General features: G+C 38.7%; 1 protein-coding gene across 36 annotated transcripts in view; it reads left to right on the top strand.

Moving 5' to 3' along the window:
* Positions 1-22451, top strand: part of SLMAP (sarcolemma associated protein) — a 149818-nt gene that overhangs the window by 39410 nt on the left and 87957 nt on the right. The gene's annotated exons all lie outside the window — the stretch shown is intronic.

Raw genomic sequence — 22451 nt, 5'->3', positions numbered from 1 at the left:
ACTATTATAAATTTTGCTTTGCTTAGTATGTTTATACCTAGATCTTTACTTACATTTTTTTAATTATTTGTATAGGCTGAGTTCTCAGAAGTGAATCAAAGGGGACATTGGTTTAGAGCTCCCTTGGTATACTTTGCCAAGCTGCTTTCCAGACACATTGTGCCAATTTACGCTCCTACGATCAGTTTGTGAAAAAGTTTTTCTTATATCACTTTTGGAGGCACTGAATATTACTTAAAATACTTTCTGATACTTTTATCAATAACAAGTTGGGTTCCTTTTTTGTCTTTCAGAGCTATTTAATATGTGCTTCTATATATTTATATATTCTTTTCACCCTTTCACTGTTCACTGGCTTTTTAAAAACAGTTCTATTGAAGTATAGTGTATATTCCATAAAATTTACCCATTATAAAAATAAGTTGAGTTTACTTGAAGTTAATTTATGTTATGTTAGTCGCTCAGTCATCTCCAACTCTTTGCGACACCGTGGGTTGTAGCCTGCCAGGCTCCTCTGTCCATGGGGATTCTCCAGGCAAGAATACTGGAGCGGGTTGCCATTTCCTTCTCCAAGGGATCGTCCCAAACCAGGGATCAAACCCAGGTCTCCCACGTTGCAGTCAGATTCTTTACTATCTGAGCCTCCAGAGAAGCCCATTGAAGTTATTGGGTTTTGGTAAATCTATAGTTTTGTAGCCATCACCATAATCTAGCTGTAAAACATTTTCATTACCCCAAAAAATTCTCTTGTACCTGTTCACATTTAGTCCTCAGTCTCACATACAGGCTTAGGCAACCACTGATCTGCTTTCTGCCTCAATAGATTTGCATATTCCAGAATTTCAAATAAGGGAAATCATACTATATGCAGTTACTTGTGTCTGGCTTCTTTCACTGAACATTATGTTTTTGAGGTTCTTCTCTTCTATAGAATATATCAATAGTTCATTTTATTGCTGATGTATCTTCCTCCGTGGTTGGTGGACATTGGGATTACTTCCAACTTTCGATTATTATGAACAATGCTGCTAGGAAATTTGTGTACAGTTCTTTGTGTCTTTTATTTTGTTGACTAGATACCTAGCTGTAGAATTGCTTGGAACCCGTTACATTCTTCACTTTGAATTACTTCACTTTGACTTTCCACTTTCGTGCGTTGGAGAAGGAAATGGCAACCCACTCCAGTGTTCTTGCCTGGAGAACCCCAGGGACGGGGGAGCCTGGTGGGCTGCCGTCTATGGGGTCGCACAGAGTCGGATACGACTGAAGTGACTTAGCAGCATTACATTTTATATCATTGCTGCTAAGTTGCTTCAGTCATGTCCGACTCTGTGCGACCCCATAGACGGCAGCCCACCAGGCTCCCCCGTCCCTGGGGTTCTCCAGGCAAGAACACTGGAGTGGGTTGCCATTTCCTTCTCCAACGCACGAAAGTGGAAACTCAAAGTGAAGTCGCTCAGTCGTGTCCGACTCTTAGCGACACCATGGCCTGCAGCCCACCAGGCTCCGCCGTCCATGGGATTTTCCAAACGAGTACTGGAGTGGGGTGCCATTGCCTTCTCCATTTATATCATTACTTAGCCATAAAAATATGTTTCATTTAAAGAATGGATGATAGCACCATACTTGAGAATAAACACAATTAAATAGAATAAAAGAGTTAAACAAGAATGATTGGGTCAGGTAGGTGAAAGGTTCTAAGACATGTAGTATGTCTGGACAGTACTGGAACTCCCTTCCGGATTCCTTTGTACCTGAGCAACTACTAGAACCTTAAACCAAGTGAAGTCAAAAAAAAAAAAGAAGATCTAAATAAACATTGAAAACTTTAGTTCCATGAAAAATGATAGAAATGGAAATGGAGCATCATTTGCATTGATTATGACAGAAAAATGAATATATATGACACACAAAATGCCCTTTCCAATATAAAAGGTCAACATGATTTTTGTAGATAGACCAAAGAACTGTACAGTTAGTTCATTCAAGATGAAAATACATAATAAACAAACACTGATTGTTGTTAGTAACTACAGAAATAAAGATCTTACAAAATGATTGTTATATTAAATTAGCAAAATCAAAATATGTAGTGGTAGAAAGGTGATAGCGATGTTAGCTTTGGGTTTTGTTCTAGTGCATCTTCAAAGCAATGTAGCATAGCTGTCCACATCCTTCCAGTAGTAAGATTCTGAGTTAACTTTCATTTTAGCTTTTTTGAATGCAATTAACATCTTTTAATAGTAAACTAATGAGGAAATAAACCAAAAGATAACAGCTACAGATTTCTCCTGTGTGCTGAATTCCAGTCTGGTTGTGCTTCTCTGCTGTGTCTCTGTGATTCACAGACTCTGGAGATGCTAACCCAACTCAGTTCTTATTTTCCTCTCTAGCCTAGAGAGCTGCATACGATCCGAATCCTGCTTTTCCAGCTTTGGCTAAATCCTGAATCTGATTGTTCTTTAATCCTATGACTCACATCTTGGGAGTTGCCCCCATCCCACTCCAAGAAAATGCTTTTAACTTTCTCATTGCAAGTAATAATTCTGTCACATCTTTTCTATGCTTTAATGATTTTGTGTTAGATGCTCATCTGAAAATATGCTTCCGTTTGATTTTCTTTTTTCTTTTTTTAAGTTCTTTGCAGAGGTCTTCTGTATGGGTGGGACTGAACACTTATGAGTCATTCCCAGTTAGTACAGTACAGCCATCCAAGAGTAAGTGATGCTTTAGTATGACTGATTGTCTGCCCAAAAGTGATAAAGCACAGCTGAAATCAAGAAACGGAAATTGATCTTTGCTCTGTTTACTTCCCCCTGTATCTTATCTTTTTTTCTTCCAATGTTAGAAATTCTTTCCATTCCTGATAAATTTTTATTGTATTGCTAATATTTTCCCTTAAGTTTTGTAAGGCCATAAGATTTCCTGTTAGTTGAGTTTATGTAAAGTTTTAGGTGAAGTATTATGTAACAATCAAGAAACAGGTATGATAAAAGGCCAACATTTTTTTCTATTTTTCCTGTTCATTTTATTATACTTAACAATGATTTTTTTGCTTATGAAGAAATACATTACCCTTTACTGTTCCCCTGAAACTGTCACAACATTGGTAATACCCCAATACAAAATAAAAAGTTCAAAAAAATAATACATTACAGATTTTCTTTGTATAGGGCAACCATAAATATTCTTCTACTAAAACTGTATATAATCTTCTACAAGAGTTAATGGTACAACTGTATTTAGTTCCTTTAGTCTTTTCCACTCAAATTGACTTGACTACTTAGGACCCTCAGAAGAGATGGCCTGTGGATTGCACTAATACTTGAAAAATTAATACAACAGAATTGGAAAGTCCAGACTGTTAATGTGATTGGATTTTTCTTGATCTCCTCTGATTCCCACCAGCATGTTCAGGTCACTATACTGTCTCTTTATAAATGGATAGAGGTATTAGTCCTTGGTAGTTCCCTGGCCTCTTGGTTACATCTTTTCTTATTTTTTTCTATACCTTTTTGATTGCTCTGTCTGAAATTCCTTCAAGCATTTGCTCCACTAACTCTCCATAAAATGCTAATGTTCCTAAAAAATTAGTCACTGTTTGTCTCATAAATTTTTTTGGATCACATATATTAAGATAATTTTAATTACTACTCAAGTGCTCATGCCTCTCAGATATCTTGAGCTCTAAGGTCTGAGTTTTCTACTCACTGCCTGCTTACATTTATTCATTTGGATGTCCTATAGAGACTCTAAAAACAATATACCCCAAATTAAAATGAATCATTCACCACCCCCTCCCCAGTAGTTCCAGTTAAGGTAATGGCATTATCATCTGCCCAGTAGCTCACACTAGAAACTGCTGCTTTCATCACTGAGCACATAAGATCTGTCACTAAATCCTTTAACTACTTCTAACACCATCCAAATAGGAAAAGGAGTATGTCAAGGCTGTATATTGTCACCCTGCTTATTTAACTTATATGCAGAGTACATCATGAGAAACACTGGGCTGGAAGAAGCACAAGCTGGAATCAAGATTGCCAGGAGAAATATCAAACACCTCAGATAAGCAGATGACACCACCCTTATGGCAGAAAGTGAAGAGGAACTCAAAAGCCTCTTGATGAAAGTGAAAGAGGAGAGTGAAAAAGTTGGCTTAAAGCTCAACATTCAGAAAACTAAGATCATAGCATCTGGTCCCATCACTTCATGGGAAATAGATGGGGAAACAGTGGAAACAGTGTCAGACTTTATTTTTTTGGGCTCCAAAATCACTGCAGATGGTGATTGCAGCCGTGAAATTAAAAGACACTTACTCCTTGGAAGGAAAGTTATGACCAACCTAGATAGCATATTCAAAAGCAGAGACATTACTTTGCCAACAAAGGTTCGTCTAGTCAAGGCTATGGTTTTTCCAGTAGTCATGTATGGATGTGAGAGTTGGACTGTGAAGAAAGCTGAGCGCCGAAGAATTGATGCTTTTGGACTGTGGTGTTGGAGAAGACTCTTGAGAGTCCCTTGGACTGCAAGGAGATCCAACCAGTCCATTCTAAAGGAGATCAGCCCTGGGTGTTCTTTGGAAGGAATGATGCTGAAGGTGAAACTCCAGTACTTTGGGCACCTCATGTGAAGAGTTGACTCATTGGAAAAGACTCTGATGCTGGGAGGGATTGGGGGCAGGAGGAGAAGGGGACGCCAGAGGATGAGATGGCTGGATGGCATCACCGACTTGATGGACGTGAGTCTGAGTGAACTCCAGGAGATGATGATGGATGGGGAGGCCTGGCGTGCTGCGATTCATGGGGTCGCAAAGAGTCGGACACCGCTGAGCGTCTGAACTGAACTGAACACCATCCAGTGTAGGAGCTTGTTATTTCTGTATTCAATAACTGTCACTGGAGTTAATATCTGGTCTCCCTGCTTTCAGTCTAGTACCCCTCCAGCTGTTCCCTCCCTGAGTGAAATGTCGGTTGGATCTTAGTATTTCCCTACCTAAGCCCTAGATTAGGTAGTTGCAAGTCCCCTGTGATTTATATGACAAAGGGTGTACTGCTTGATACATGCTCACCTCTCCAGCCGGTCTTCCTGTCATTCTCAGCCTTCTGCTTCCTGTTCCTACCCCATCCCACCCCCACCCCACTCCCACTATGTTGTTCCTCACCTCTGTTTGCTCATGCTGTTTCGGCCCCTCCTCTCTCATCCTGATTCACTCTTAATCAGCCTTCGTGACTCAGCATGGGACAGTTCCTTCAGGAAGCCTTTTCCGAATCCTCAGGGTTGGGCCGAGTACCCTTCTTCTTTACTGGATTGTTCTTGTTAGTATAAGACGGTGTGGTTTTTCTCTTATTAATAAATAATTATCTTGACCTGACTTTTCTTTCATTAACAAAATTTATTTACTCACCTATTGTTTTTGACTGCTCTGGATCTTCACTACTGTGTGTGGGCTTTCTCTAGATGCAGTGAGTGGGCGCTACTCTTCGTTGTGGTGCACAGGCTCTAGAGCACGTACTTAGTAGTTGTCCACTAAGCACCCGGGCTTCGTTGCTCCAAGGCATGTGAGGTCTTTCTGGACCAGGGATAGAACCCATGTCCCCTGCTTTGGTAGGCGGATTCTTAACCACTGGACCACCAGAGAAGTTCCCACTTTTCTCTCTAGCTACTGCTCATATCTTTGCTTCCATTTAGAGCAGAAATCCTTAAAAAAGATTGTCTGTATGTGTTCTTTCTCATTCCCTTCCTTCCGTTTTCTCTTGAATCACTCTGGCAAGGCTTTCGTTCTCCAGTACATCCACACAGTTCTTGTCAAGGTCGTCGGTGGCTCAGGTTGCTATTTCTGTTGGTCAGTTCTTGTACCTAATCTTCCTTGATCTTTCAGCATCATTTGACATAGTTGATCTCTTCCATGTTTCTGGAAACATCTTTCACAGTGGCTTTCAGGACATGCCCCTTTCCCTTGGTTCTCCTCTACTTCACTGACCATATATTAAGTTTCCTTTGCTTGATCTTCAACTCCCTGCCTAGAAACTTTGGATGGCTCCGAGGTTCTGTCCTTGATCCTCTTGTCTGTTTGTACTTGCTTTCTTGATGATTTCCTCCTATTTCTTGACTTTGAATTTTTAGTATATGCTGATGACAACCAAAATATTATTTCAAGCCCAGACTTTTTCCCTGGACTCTAGGTTCATAACCAACTCCCTTTTTGACATTTCCACCTGATATCTAATACACATCTCAAATTTAATATGTCCAAAGCTGAACTCCTGATAACCTCCCCAGCCTCAATTTAAAAAAAAAACCTTCCCACCTTCAGCCCTTCCAGTTCACATAGGGGCAGTTATAGTTGACTCTTAAATGGCATTAGGTTGAACTGTGTAGGTCCACTTATATGCAGATTTTTTTTCAGTGGTAAATACAACAGTGCTACATGGTTGGTTGAATCCTTGGATATGAACTTGCAGATACAAAGGAACCATGTATAGAGAGGACTGACTATAAGTTAGAAGGTATACTCTGATTTTCAACTGCATGGAAGGTTGGTGCTCCTAACCCCAGAGTTGTTCAAGGGTCACCTGTATACCCTTCTAAGTCACTTGGGTCAAAAACTTTGTTATCCTTCTTGACTTCTTTTTTTTTTCCATATTTTATATACACTATCAGGAAATTTTGTGCTGTACCTATGCTATCATTTTATATGTGTTGTATAAGAGGTTGATGTTAACCCTTTTCCAGTTTTATAACGTTGCTTTATTTTAAGGGCAGGGATCATGGGTAGTACGTATATGCCGATTATACTTCCCAGTGTATAAGATTGCTGTTTCTCCACGTTTTTTGCCAGATCCAGGTATCACTGTTCTTAATCTTTGCCAGACTGATATTGACCACTTTGATGATTGTCCATCTTCCCTGAGCTTTTTGGTCTCTTGAAAGTTTTGGAATTAGATGCTTATTCGCCCTTTCCCGTACATGTCTCTTTCTCTCTCTTGTTTTTAACTAAAAATGAGGAGGTTGTAATGGGAAGCTCTCTGCCCCTGCCATAGTAATTTGTATGCTGCTCGGTGTCCTAAAGAGCATTTTGAGTTTTTTACTGAGTGAGTTATAGTCTTCACTGAGCATTATTCCATTGCTTGACTGGATTTCCAACTCTGTCACTCAGGGCCAGGAGTTTGTAGGTCTCTGGTTTAGAAATGAAACTATGGCATCTGTTAAATATCACTTGCCTAATTTCTTCAGAAGCTGGTTCACATTGTTAAATGACCTGTGGATTGCTAAACTATGCAATATATTCCAAGTGTATTTACATATACCTGAGAGTAGTAATTCCCTTTTGATACAGTTTTGACTAGGGAATTCCTTGATGCATATTGTGATATGTGTTTCATATTTTTATAAATGGTTTCAGTCTATGCTGTGAGATGCAGACTTAGCTGCTTCTTTGCACAGGTTGTGGTTATTTATGGTAATATTTATGTGTAATGGGGCAATGGCATGCTATTTTTAACATCTGTATGTGTTAGAGTTCAGCTGTTACTGATTTATTTTTATCTCTATCAGCTGTTTACTGTTTAAGTAATTAATTGGCAAATTATTTTTAAGAACCTTAGCTTAAGAAAGGTTATAAGGGAAAGGTATAAAGGAAAATCTTGCATCAGTTCTCTGACTGAAAAAAGTCTAAGTGATTAAATATTTAAGCATTTTCTATGAATTTAGTAATAGTAGCTGTCATTTGTTTAGCAGTTTCTTTGTACAAATACTGTACTAAATACTTTACATGCTTAACATCATTTAACCTTTACAACAAACAATCAGGTACATATTGATACTATCCTCAATTTATAAATAGGGATTTATAAATAACTCTATAGCTAAATAAGCAGGGTGACAATATACAGCCTTGAGTACGTCAAGGCTGTATATTGTCACCCTGCTTATTTAACTTATATGCAGAGTACATCATGAGAAACACTGGGCTGGAAGAAGCACAAGCTGGAATCAAGATTGCCGGGAGAAATATCAAACACCTCAGATATGCAGATGACAACACCCTTATGGCAGAAAGTGAAGAGGAACTCAAAAGCCTGTTGATGAAAGTGAAAGAGGAGAGTGAAAAAGTTGGCTTAAAGCTCAACATTCAGAAAATGAAGATCATGGCATCTGGTCCTATCACTTCATGGCAAATAGATGGGGAAACAGTGGCTGACTTTATTTTTTTGGGCTCCAAAATCACTGCAGATGGTGTTTGCAGCCATGAAATAAAAAGATGCTTACTCCTTGGAAGGAAAGTTATGACCAACCTAGATAGCATATTCAAAAGCAGAGACATTACTTTGCCAACAAAGGTTCGTCTAGTCAAGGCTATGGTTTTTCCAGTAGTCATGTATGGATGTGAGAGTTGGACTGTGAAGAAAGCTGAGCGCCGAAGAATTGATGCTTTTGAAGTGTGGTGTTGGAGAAGACTCTTGAGAGTCCCTTGGACTGCAAGGAGATCCAACCAGTCCATTCTAAAGGAGATCAGCCCTGGGATTTCTTTGGAAGGAATGATGCTAAAGGTGAAACTCCAGTACTTTGGGCACCTCATGTGAAGAGTTGACTCATTGGAAAAGACTCTGATGCTGGGAGGGATTGGGGGCAAGAGGAGAAGGGGATGACAGAGGATGAGATGGCTGGATGGCATCACTGACTCGATGGACGTGAGTTTGAGTAAATTCCGGGAGTTGGTGATGGACAGGGAGGCCTGGTGTGCTGCAATTCATGGGGTCGCAAAGAGTTGGACACGACTGAGCGACTGAACTGAACTGACTATAGCTAAAGGATTGCTCAGAGAGGTTAAATCACATGCTCAAGGTCACATAGTATGTTAGGTGATGGAACTTAAACTCACACCTTTAATGTTTTCTCTGTTTAATGTATAGCACATTGTTATTTGGATGTGATACAGTTTGGCCTATCCTATGGTAAATCAAAGCTCAACAGCTTCCATTCTAGAGCATGAATTATTTCATTTATTCATAATATATTTTAAAAAATCATTTATTCCCTATGTCTGTTGGAACTTTCTGACAGGAACTAAATGTTTTAGACTAGAAAAGATGGAATCAGTAGTGCTCTTTAGAGTACGATCTGAACAATTTGGACATAGAGGTTTGGGAATTAGAAACTTAACCCAGAATAAAGCCTTGATCTCTGATTTAGGGGTAGCATTGTTTAATGAGAAATGTTATCAGAAAGAGAAATCTTGTTAAGATGTTTAAATTTGGCTTCAGAAAAAAAAAGAGACTTTTAATAAGTAAGGAGTGTGAGTGGGTGGGTGCAAGCAAGGGCTTCTGGGGTCCAGGCACAGCATATCGAAGCATCAGACCTGGGACTTGGGTAGAAAATTGCTAGTAGTTAAGCAGGGATAGATTGGATGGTACTTTTAGGAAGAGTGGAAAATCCAGTTTGATAGGGTGATTGAGGTCACTTTGAAAGATTTGAAAACTTATTAGAGCTCTTAGATTTAATTATGATGACAGCAAAGGATCAACAGCCATTTTACAAAGGGAGAGAAAATGATCAGGTTTATGTTTTAGGGTGTAGAGGGTGGAGGGTGTGGAGTCATAGCCATCATCTTGGCAACTGTTGTGGACCTGGGTTAGAAGAACAGTGGAGGAGAGGGGGAGGCAGTGTGGAGTCGAGAGCTGTTTCTCAATCAGAACTTGTAGGAATTGGTGGCATGTTGCATGCCCTGTGGGGTTACTGACATGATTACTACCAATAGTATATTTACTGTTTTGTATTTGCTCTAAGTGACTTTGGAAAGTCACATGTTCATTCTATTATTAGAACATGGCTGATGGCTGAATTCCTGTTCAGAGGTGCTCAGGAAATGGTGGGTAAATAATGGAGTGAGTCCGGGCAGCTGTAAATAAAACACTCTTAAAATATTTATTTAAATTACTTGTTTGATATCTCTTCAGCAGGCATTTTGTTAAGGGCTGGGGATAGCACTTAGATAATAGGGATATCACTTACCTTGATCTTCAAGTGATTTGCCATGGGCATGAGGTGTCTGATAGACCTTGTTTGCTGTTCTTACTTTCTGTGTATTCTTTGGGCATATAATTTAACTTCTTTTTTAAAATTTTTTATAAATTTTATTAGAGTTTAGTTGATTTCCAGGTGGTGCAGTGTTAAAGAATCTGCCTGCCAATGCAGGAGACACAAGAGATACAAGTTCAATCCCTGGATCAGGAAGATCCCCTGGAGAAGGAAATGGCATCCCACTCCTATATTCTTGCCTGGAAAATTCCATGACAGAAGAGCCTGAAAGATTACAGTCCATGGGGTCGCAAAGAGTCGGACATGACTGAGCACTTGTGCATAGTTGATTTATGGTGTTGTGTTAACTTCAGATGTACAGCAACGTGAATCTGTTTTACATATACCCGCTGACGAAGGATTCTTTTCCCGTGTAGGCCATTACAGAGTATTGAGTACATTTCCCTATGCTATTCATTCAGTAGGCTATTATATTAGTTACCTATTTTATATATAGCAGTGTGCATAAGGCAGACCCAATCTTAATTTAACTTCTTACCCTGTTCATGTGGAATAATGCTTATTTCATGGTATTCTGAAGTTCAGTTAAGGTCATGTGTGTAAAGTGTCTACCATAATCTCTGCCGTAAGCAAATGCGTGTTCCCTTTTAATCTACCATAGACATGGAAGCTGGGAAACTCAGATTTATTAGGATTTTGTGTCAAACAGGTGTTAGAGTTACTGAATGCATTTCTGAAAGAAATTTTAAAAGGTTACCTTTCCTGATGGTTTGGCATCACAAGATCTGATTGCTGTTTTATTATTTTATTGTGACTGTAGATAGATTACTTAGATAGGTTACTTGTGTTTCAGCCTCAACCTGTTGATCTATAAAATGAGCAAAATCAGTCCTATTTCACATGATTGTTGGTAGAAACATTATACATAGTGGATATGAAAGAATCAGACAAACATGAGTAGCATAGCAGAATGGTTGAGATTAAAAAGTTTGAATGTGTATTTCTTCCCATTACTAGCTTGAGAGGTGGCCCTTTGGCAGATAGTTAACCCATTTAAGCCCTGATTTCTTTATATGTGGTATTGGGATAATAAAACATCTATGCCGTTGTACTATTTTAAAGAGTAAGTGGAAAAAGGCATGAAAAGTAGTTTATACAATCAAATGGTAAGCACTCAAAAGCTATACTTATTGTAAATTATGTGGTGTCCTTTTAATACTATTGAACAATTAACTCTTCTTTGTTAACTTTTCTTTGGTTTTGCTCTGTGACTAAAATTTCCATACACACAGGTGAATTCTGGATATAAGTGATGTTGCCTTTCATGATAGTGAAAGAAAGCGATGATCCTTTTAAAAGAAAACTTCCTAACAGCTTTAACTTTGTCTCTTTAAAACTATGGGAAAAAAAAAATGTTTCAGGCCTGTGTTTAACCATAGGTGGCAGTGGAATTTGAATGTGATACTTTCTATTATTAAATTTCAGTTCAAAATTTAAAAAAGAGTTAGTGACTGTTAGTTGGGGGCATTACCTACATATCCTGAGAAACAGGGGCTGTCATGAGAGATGTTGGGAATAGATTATGTTTGACAGCCTAAATCATGCTTGGGCGGAAAAATGGGAGCCTCTGCACTATTTTCTTTGGTCCCAATAGTCATGTCCCATCTCAGCCAAAAAGATTATTTCATAAATTGCATCACTGTATTTCTATGTATTTACTTATAGCCCTCAGTTACTTTGTTACCTTTTCTCTTTTGAAGTAGAATTATTATAATTTTTAAAGAACTTAACTATGGATGTATGAATTGTCAAAGCCTTGAGGAGACAAATCTCTTGAAGAATTAACTGTCACTAAAGGTGGGAAGACACGAGTAAAGAACAAGGTGCCTTAAACATTAAAATTATATGCCAACCTGAATAGTTGTGCTTAAAGAATGGAAAAGTCCATCATAGTTATTTTCATTACCTTTTAAGCATTTTAAAAAGTTGGGAATGTTCTTTTTGGGGGGCAGATGTGCTATTTGCATCTTTTAACATTTCCATTGAATTTGTTTGCCAAATAAACTGTTTTGTGTGTGAGCAGTTTTTTGGGTTTTTTCCTTTCCCTAAATAAGATCTAGATTCCTGTTTTGTTAATTTTTTCCATCTTTAATGGAAAAAACTTGTGAGTTTCTCCCTCTCCCCTGCCTCCTAATGACTATATAAATCATTATCAACTGTCCTAAGATTGCTCCCATAGTTTGCATTAGTGAACAATATGTGGGGCTACATCCTTTAAATGTAGTTACCTTGTTTTATATTTTACACAGATGTGATCACAATGATTTCATTTTGTGGCAAACAAGACTGTTATTCTTTGGGTGAGGTTTTTTAACTATCAGAAATAGAGTGGAGGTGCAGTTATTTTTTTTATTTCAGCTGATTTCAAGATGGTTTAAGCTAACATTTTGTGAGGAAAATCATGACCTATAAATTTCTTTTAGAGTATTGTGTACTTAGGGTATCACAATATCCCTTTGCGTTATCCTTAATATGCTAAAATATATGGTATTTTAATAAATACGTTTTTATTTTAGGTACTTATATGTTGTTTGAGGTGAAGATCTCTTGGGGTCTAAAAGATTGAGTTTGGGATCGGTATCTGTTCTTTAATTACCTCAGTATGAGCTTCAAAGACAAAGTTGAATGCATCTTGCTGTGGTTAACACAGCAAGAGAGGAGAAAATAATCAGGATTTGTCTTTCAACCCATCAGTTTGGGGATGTAGGAAATAGGTTAATCTCCTCCAAATTAGAATTTGGTGCTGGCTTTCAGTATGGTCATCTGTCAGAACTGTAATGTTCTGATAATGTTTATTTTGTATCTTACTGAGAAATCTAATGTACTTTGTCTTAAATTTTCAATGAAGGACTGTCACAGTTTTGTTTGTCTGTGTTAGAAGGGTGTCATCATTCTAGCTGTGTTTTGTAATGTTCTACAAAAAATTCCTCCTTCCTACCTTCGAAATTTCTTCATAATCTTATCTCTGTTCCTATGTAGAGAGAGAGAAATACTTTTGCTTTCTCTTTCTCCTGTGGGCTGGCTCCACAAGAAAGAATTACTTTACAATGTGTCTTGGATGTCACTTGGAGATGGAAAAAAATCCTGGTGATTTCATAACACTTGTAAGACCTTTGGGTATATGTCAACAAGTTCATTTTAGTTGTACTTGGGAGATTTCATTTTGGTGAGAACATTTTTACCACTTTTGTGTTTCCCTGTAGCATGTGAATAAAACTTTATATTTCCCCCTTCAGTGGTACAGCTTAAAAATTCCAGCCTCTGAAATATGTGGTGCTTTGCTAGTCAGGAAGCCAGGAAAGTTATATAAACAAATCCATATTGAACATGCATATAAACTAAGTTTGTGTACTCTAAGAAATAACTAAATGGTTGGTGGCAAAAAAGTACAAGTTATGGATCTCCCTATTTCTAGTGACTCCCGCTACAGTTCATCCTACACACAGCTGCTCGATTATCAGAGCTGTTGGAATACTCTCCCTAAAACAGTATTTTCATCAAATCCTTCAGCAGTGGCTTCTGTCTGAAGAAATCTGGACTCCTAAGTACAATGCACAAGGCCCCCTCTTATAACTTCACTCTTAAATTTCCCCACTTTTTCCTTTGATTTTGGTTACCCTGTGGGACTGGGTCATATATATATATATATATATATATATATATATATGTATATATATATATATATATGTACTGTAATATCTGTTCTTCCTCCTCCTCCTCCTCCTCCTCCTCCTCACCATTCATTCAGATCACTTCCCTCACTCTTAAGTGCCTCATTAGCAACTTACTGTGTCTAACTTTATTTTCTCACCAACCTCTTAGGATTTTGGTACTTAATTCATACTCTCTGAATTTATTCTCAGTGTAGAGTGGCTCCATATTTGATTTTATGAGTGTGCAGTCTCTCTAGACAGGTGCCAAGTAAACATCAGATAGATTAAGTGATTTGTCTCAATGGTGTAATTAGAGGGGAAATTGACTCTTCCTATTCTGATTGGTTCAGGAAAACTTCATAAAGTGGGATTTCATGAATTTGGACTCAAAGATCAGAGTGTTTAGTCCAAGTAGGAAAGAAGGAAGGCAGTGTGGAGATTTTGAGAGAATAACTGTCAAATCTGCAATATCTCTATGATCATGACAATCTACTTAATATACTCAAGTCTCAGTTTCTTAATCTATAAAATGGAGATGGTGATAGCTATTTGGTTGGATTGTTGTGAAGATCAGAAGTGCCTGCACATAGCAAGCAGTCAACAAATGGTAGCTATTATTACAGATTAGGGACTCATAGAGTGCCGCCATGAAAAATGATGGAGGAGGAAGCTCCAAAAATTGGTTTCTTCCCCAAGATGACTGTTAAGGAGCATGACTGAAGCAATTATTTTGGAATTCTGGAGTCTAGGCAAACACAGCATCCAGGGGAGTGCTTAATGAAGAAAGAGGCTGGCAGATTTTTGAGACCTTCAGTGTTTTGCATAGTGGCTACCACTTTCCATCTCCTAGCTCTGTGGCAGAAAACTGGGTATGGTGGCCCCTGATTCTTGGTGTGGCTTTGCTTGTCTTTCAGAAATTGAGGTTGTTGTTTTTGTTGCTGCTGTTGATTGCTGAGGGTCTGGCCCAGAGGCTGGCCATTGTTTCAAACCCCAAAGACTAAAATGACTTCCCTGGCTTCTGCCAAGGGGATTTAAAGAGACATACCCTTTCCCCCTTTTCTTATTGTATCCTGCTGTATAAGGAAATCTCTGTCAGGCTACTGGATGACCATGGAGATGACAAAACAGAGACTTCAGTGATAATATATGACAAGGAATATACTATTTGCAAAAAAAATAGTTTGGAAAAGTCAATAAATAAACTGTTGACTACAGCCTTCACCACATAATAATAGCAATCTCTAGGGTTGGAGAGAATCTGATTTCTTTAGTTACCACATTACAATATTCAAAATGTCCAATTCTAAAAAAAAAATAACAAAGCATGTGAAGAAATAGGAAATTATGACCCAATCACAGAGAAAAAAGTGCCGATTGACAAAAGCCATCCCTGAGGAAGCCCAGACATTGGACAAAGACTTTAACTATTTCTAATATGCTCAAAATGCTGAAGGAAACCATGGACTACTTAAAGAAAAGCAGGAGAACAGTGTGTGGAGAAGTGCGGAAGATCAGTAGAGAGAAGAAAATCATAAAAGAACAATAGCTGAAATAAAGAAATCAGTAGAACGTTCTTCAATGACAGATTTGAGCAGGTGGAAGAAGGAATTAAAAAAAAAAACCCTTCAGGATAGGGCAGGACTAGAAAGAAAGATGAAGAAAAATGAACAGTACCTAAGGGACCTATGAGACATCATTAACTGTACCAACATATGCATTATGTGGCTCAGCTGGTAAAGAATCTGCCTGCAATGTGGGAGACCTGAGTTTGATCCCTGGGTTGGGAAGATACCCTGGAGAAGGAAAAGGCCACCCACTCCAGTATTGTGGCCTAGAGAATTCCATGGACTGTGTAGTCCATGGGATCTCAAAGAGTCGGACACGACTGAGCAACTTTCACTTCACTATGCATTATGGAAATCTTAGAAGAGAATAAGAAAGGGGCAGAAAAACGTTATTTGAAGAAGTAATGGCGAACTTCCCTGGTGACACAGTGGAGAAGAATCTGCCTGCCAGTGCAGGGGATACGAGTTTGATCCCTGGTCCAGGAAGATCCCACGTGCCAAGAAGTAGCTGAGTTCGTGTGTCGCAACTCCTGAGCCCATGAGCAGCAAGTACTGAGCCTGTATGCCACAACTGCTGAAGCCCATGGGCATAGAGCCTGTGCTCTGAAGCCACCGCAGTGAGAAGCCCAAGCACCACAACGAAGAATAACCCGTACTTGCTGCAACTAGAGAAAGCCCACACAAAGCAACCAAGACCCAGCACAATCTAATAAATAAATAAAAATTTAAAAACAGTATTAAAAATTAATGACTGAGAAGAACTTTATCATTTTAGCTCTTATATTTAGGTCTTTGATTCATTTTGAGCTAATTTTTGTATATAGCGGAAAGTAGGGGTCCAACTTTTGCAAGTAGTTATGCAGCTGTCCCTGCACCATTTGTTGAGGAAAAGGTTCTTTTCCTGTTGGATAGACCCTGTTCTTCTTTTTCAAGGTTGTTTTGGGGTCCTTCGCAATTCCATTAGCATTTGAAGTTTGGCTTTTCCACTTCTCCATAAAAAGGCAGGTGAAATTCTAATTGGGATTGCATTGGATCTGTAGACCACTCTGGGTCCTATTGACACCTTAAGGATATTTAGTCTTACAGCCCATGAACACAGGATGTCCTTCTGTTTATAGGCATATCTCAGAGATGTTGTGGGTTCAGTTGCACACCATTGCAATGAAGCAAGTATCACAATAAAGTGAGTCACACAAATTTTTTGGTTTCCCAGTGCATGTAAAAGTTACATGCTGTATTAAGTGTGCAGTAGCATTACATCTAAAAAAAATAATGTATGTACCTTAATTAAAAAACAATTTTATGGGGGAAATGATGCTAATAGACTAGTTTGGAGAAGGAAATGGCAACCCACTCCAGTGTTCTTGCCTGGAGAATCCCAGGGACGGGGGAGCCTGGTGGGCTGCCGTCTGTGGGGTCGCACAGAGTCGGACACGACTGAAGTGACTTCTTAGCAGCAGACTGCTGCTAAGAAGTCTGAAACAAAAGTTTCCAACTTTTGTTGACCCAGGGTTGCCACAAACTTTCAGTTTGTAAGAAATGAAATATCTGTGAAGCACAGTAAAGCTAAATGCAATAAAACAAGCTGTGCCTGTATTTGTCTTTAATTTCTTTCAGCAGTATTTTATAATTTTCATTGTACAAGTTTTTTATGTCTTTGATTAAATTTATTCCTAGGTATTTTATTTAGATGCTATTATAAATTGAATTTCTTAATTTCCTTTTTGGATTGTTCATTGCTGATGTATACACACATTTGATTTTTGTGTGTTTGTCTTGTAAACTGCAACTTTGCTGAAATTGTTTATTAGCTCTGTAGCTTTCTTGTGGGTTCTGTGGGATTTTCCATATATAGGATCTTGTCATCTGCGAATAGACACGGTTTACTTCTCCCTTTCCAATTTGGATGCCTTTTACTTCTTTCTTCTTGTGTCTGGCTAGAACTTCAGTACAGTATTGTGTAGCTGTGGTAAAAAGCAGGCTTCCTTGCCATGTTCCGGATCTTAGGAAGAAAGCTTTCAGTCTTTCACCACTGAGTATTACGTTAACTGTGAGTTTTCCATAAATGTCCTCTATCATGTTGAGGAAGTTCCTTTCAGTCTCAACTTTCTGTGTGTGTGCGTGCATATTTTAAATATGGAAGGGTGCTGGATTTTGTCAAATATGCCTTTTCTACATCAATTGAGGTGATTTGTGGTTTCTTTTTTTTTTTCCTTTTTTCTATCTCTGTGGTATATTATATTGATTGACTTATGTTGAACCACTTTGAATAAATCCCACTTTTTCAGTAAGCCAAGTCACTGCTTTTCCAGCATGGGTGAGTTCTGAGTTAGTCCTTCAAGAAGCATCCAGACACGTTAGAGTAGATAGACACAATAATTTGCAGTTTAGGTCTGCTCTGCTCTCTCTGAAACCAGGTAGCTGTGTCCCATAGTGGAAATACAGGCTGATATCTTAAAGGCTTCTGCTTTATAGAGGGAGGGATTGGGGCAAGGGTAAGGAATGCTACAGCCATTTCCTACCATTTTTAAGTTGCCTTTTTCTTGATTCAGTGTTCACGTAGTCACTGTACAACTTTTGTTTTCCAGAGTTCTGACATAGTTGGTTCTGACTCTTTCAGCATGTATTTCAAAGTTTGTGTGGAGATGAGAGCTTGGAGCCACCTACTTTGCTATTTTGCTGATTTTACTTTGTTATTTGCTTTTTGATTCAATTTTTCTCCTTTTTTTCTTTCTTCTCTTAAGGCATTATTTGCTTTACTTAGTTTAGTTTAGTTCAGTCACTCAGTCGTGTCTGACTCTTTGCGACCCCATGGACTGCAACATGCCAGGCCTCCCTGTCCGTCACCAACTCCCAGAGTTTACTCAAACTCATGTCCATCGAGTCAGTGATGCCATCCAACCATCTCATCGTCTGTCATCCAGTTCTCCTCCTGCCTTCAATCTTTCCTAGCATCAGGGTCTTTTCCGATGAGTCAGCTCTTCTCATTAGGTGGCCAAAGTATTGGAGTTTCAGCTTCAACATCAGTCCTTTCAATGAACACTCAGGACTGATCTGCTTTAGGATGGACTGGTTGGATCTCCTTGCAGTCCAAGGGACTCTCAAGAGTCTTCACTAACACCACACTTCAAAAGCGTCAATTCTTCAGCGCTCAGCTTTCTTTACAGTCCAACTCTCACATCCATACGTAACTACTGGAAAAACCATAGCCTTGACTAGACGGACCTTTGTTGGCAAAGTAATGTCTCTGCTTTTTAATATGCTGTCTAGGTTGGTCATAACTTTTCTTCCAAGAAATAAGTGTCTTTTAATTTCATGGCTGCAGTCACCATCTGCAGTGATTTTGGAGCCCAAAAATATAAAGTCTGACACTGTTTCCACTGTTTCTCCTGCTATTTGCCGTGAAGTGATGGGACCAGATGCCATGATCTTTGTTTTCTGAATGTTGAGTTTTAAGCCAACTTTTTCACTCTCCTCTTTCACTCATCAAGAGGCTTTTTAGTTCCTCTTCACTTTCTGCCATAAGCGTGGTGTCATCTGCATATCTGAGGTTATGGTATATTTCTCCCAGCAATCTTGATTCCAGCTTGTGCTTCATCCAGAGATTTCTCATGATGTACTCTGCATAGAAGTTAAGTAAGCAGGGTGACAATATACAGCCTTGACGTACTCCTTTTCCTATTTGGAACCAGTCTGTTGTTCCATGTTCAGTTCTAACTGTTGCTTCCTGACCTGCATACAGATTTCTCAAGAGGCAGGTCAGGTATTACTTAGTTACTCATGTCCGAATTTTGTACTCATTCCTGAAATGATTCCCCTTTTTTCCTGTTTCTTTTTTGAGTTCTTTCCTACAGTTTTGTAATTATAATTTATATTTCTTTTCCATGCCTTGAGTTACTTTCTTAATGTCTTTAAGCTTGTTCTGAAATAGTGTAATTTTGATCTGTTCCCAAGGTATGTCTCTCATTATGTGTAGGGAGTGTTGTTTGCTTTTTATTGTTTTTTCTTAAAATAGCTATGAGATGAGACACTGATATTTTTCTGTTACTCATTTTTATGTAAAGTTTGTTTTCCTGAACTTAGAGAAGGGAGTCATGATTCAGGATAACTTTTCTAATGTCACAGAGCTCCCTCTTCTGTTGTTTTTGTAAACTGTTCAAAAATATAATAGCTTCCTTTCCCCTTTTCTACTTTTACCTGGATCTTCCTTTCCTGTCTCTGTTGTCTCTACCCCGCTCAGTTTTGGTTCCAAACCCTACAGCTTTTGAGGGAAAGCCCTATCCTGGAATGCAACTTTGGTTGGTAGGTTGGTTTTAAGGATTTATATGACTCGGACTGCTCCATCCTTTTTCAGAAATTACCTCACACTCACTTGTTAGCGGATTGGGCTAAACTTTTCCCATTTTCAGATTCTCTTTTCAAATTGGCTATCATATTATCCAGTGAGTAGACAGTGACTATTCTGAGGTACTCAAGTCCTTCAAATGTCCATTGCTTCTGCACTGCAGGCAGATTCTCTCCCAGCTGAGCTACCAGGGAAGCCCACTGTCCATTGCTTCTGTATGCATCCTCATGCACAGATGCTGATTTCATGCAGGTCTCGTAACTGTTGATGCTTTTTCCCACTTTTATTTTGAGTTTCATATGGATAATTTCCACTTGTTGTTGTATATGTTCTCCATGGTATTTTGGTTTTGCTGTCTTAGTCACTCTTTTTGATTTTAGGTGGTGATTCAAGTACATTAAAAAAATCTGTAGTGTAGTATCTGCCACCAAGAGTCCAGGATCCACTCTGCATTCATATTTTAAAATTTCCCTGTATGGACTTGGAATTTCTGGCCTCTCGCTGATGACCTGTCTCCTGTGTTTGTGCTTCGTTCTGAAACCTTAAAAAATCTGTTGGTAGTTGGATATTGGAAAACCTGTCAACTTAGAGAAGGCTAGAAAGAAGCAGTTTATCATTATAGTGGAAATGAAAGCATTTACACATTGAGGTGAAGTTGCAAGTGGTACAGAACATGTTTGCTTACGGAATGAACAGCAGAAACTTTCTGAAGACCAAAGAGCAAATTGTGCAACCTGTGAAGTGCTGTGCTTGTGTCTTTGAAAGTAATCATAATAAATGAGAAACAGGTAAGAGTGACTGATAGGGCGAAGACAGCCTTTCAGTTTAATGATCGCCATCAATGCCTGATGTGGGGGAGCTTAACTTTAATTCAGGGGAAGGCATGGGGTTAATTGAGGATAAAGCCTGTTTGAAAACAGTGGGAGATGGACTTTGGCCACAAGCTATGGAGGGTTTTATAAATTCAGAGCTCCTGAGACACCTGCTGAACATCAAAGTGAATGCCCAGTGGCTAATGCAAACACTAGAGACGGATTGGGCATTCCTTAGGCTACTAGGAAATAAAGATGGTTAAAGCTTCAATAGGATTTTTTTTCCCAGCGTAGTAAAATAAAATGGGAGGGGAAAAAAAAAAAAGCCTGATGGAAAAAGGTATCAGCATAGAGGAGAAAGTAATTTCTGGTTGGAAAGTGATAAAGGACCAATTGACATACCTACCAGGGGAAGTACATCCAGGGACTGTTAGCATCGTCACTTCCCAGTCCCTTGCAAACATAGTCACTTCCCAGTCTCTTGACTTTTTTACACCTACCTAGTGAAAGTGTGAAAGTCGCTCAGTCATATCAAACTCTGCAACCCTGTGGACTATACAGTCCATGGAATTCTCCAGGCCAGAATACTGGAGTGGGTAGCCTTTCCCTTCCCCAGGGGATCTTCCCAACCCAGGGATCGAACCCAGGTCTCCCACATTGCAGGCGGATTCTTTACCAACTGAGCCACAAGGGAAGTCCTATACCTACCTAACCTGATAATAAATAGAAGGAATAGCTTTTGTACAGTGTAAACTGAATAGTGGCAGATTGTTTCATTGAAGGTGCAGAAACATTTTTAATATCAATTTTTCACACCACCAAGGGGAGAAGGGTAAATCAATATAAATATTTCTGCAGGGAAGTAAACTATTGCTGTCTAGCTATGCCCAAGTGCAGAGGCTCTGGGGCATGAATGGAGGTTGGTGGGGAAAATAGTGGGAGTTAATGAGATCGGAGAGGGAACCACAAGCCAGGTCATATGGGGTTTTATTGGCTGTAATGGTAAGAACTTTGAACTTTATTACAAGATGTTTGGAAGCTGTTAGCAGATTGAGAGCAGAGGAACAGTGAGCAACTAATGTAAACGGTGTTTTCAAGCTAACTGAATGTCAAAGGTACTATGGGTATGCTTTGGACATAATAATAGACGTGTTAGAATGTAAAGAACCTGGGTTAATATTGATTAAATTCTTTTAATTTGAAAATTTATGGTTTTAGAGTTAAGAGCTACAAATATGAAGTGTTGAGATATATGTGTGCGAATGTGTACAGAAAAACACACACATTTTTTTGTTTTTCAAGTAAAGCTTGCTAAACAGTACTGAACCTCATTTCATATATTCTTACTTCTGTTCTCTTAATTTTTTTTGTTTAAACCACTAGTCACAGCCCAATAAATGGACTTAGTAACACATTATTGTTGTTCCATCCCTAAGTTGTGTCTGACTCTTTGCAACCCCATGGACTGCAGCACACCAGGCTTCCCTGTCCTTCACTATCTTCCAGAGTTGGCTCAAATTCATGTCCACTGAGTCAGTGATGCTATCCAGCCATCTTATCCATTAGTAACACAATAATGGATCAGAATTTGAAGTTTGAAAACCACTGTAAATCTATAATCCCCTTATATGGCTTGCCAAGGCACATACAACTGAAAATGACCAAACCAGAATTCAGATATTGCCACATTGCCCAAGAATATATCTATTAAAAAAACAAAAAAACAAGTTGGTTTATACAATGTTTAAGAGTATGTTCCAGTGTGGAAAAAATCTTGAGGATCATTGTCCCTTCTTGAGCATGTTGCCTATGCTTATCTCTCTGGTGTGAAATGTTAAGCCTTTAAATTTCAAATGGACTTGTAAAATATCAACACAATTTTCTTTCCTAATGGCCTGTAATTAAATATATAAACTGCTAGCCAAAGTAACAGTTGGTCTCTCTTGAATTATAAACAGAATAAGTCATTTATAGC

Source organism: Bos indicus, chromosome 22, assembly GCF_029378745.1.
Source record: "Bos indicus isolate NIAB-ARS_2022 breed Sahiwal x Tharparkar chromosome 22, NIAB-ARS_B.indTharparkar_mat_pri_1.0, whole genome shotgun sequence".
In the NCBI taxonomy this organism is placed as follows: Eukaryota; Metazoa; Chordata; class Mammalia; order Artiodactyla; family Bovidae; genus Bos; species Bos indicus.
Note: the sequence above shows the minus strand (reverse complement) of the source record. Positions and strands in the feature narration are given on the sequence as shown.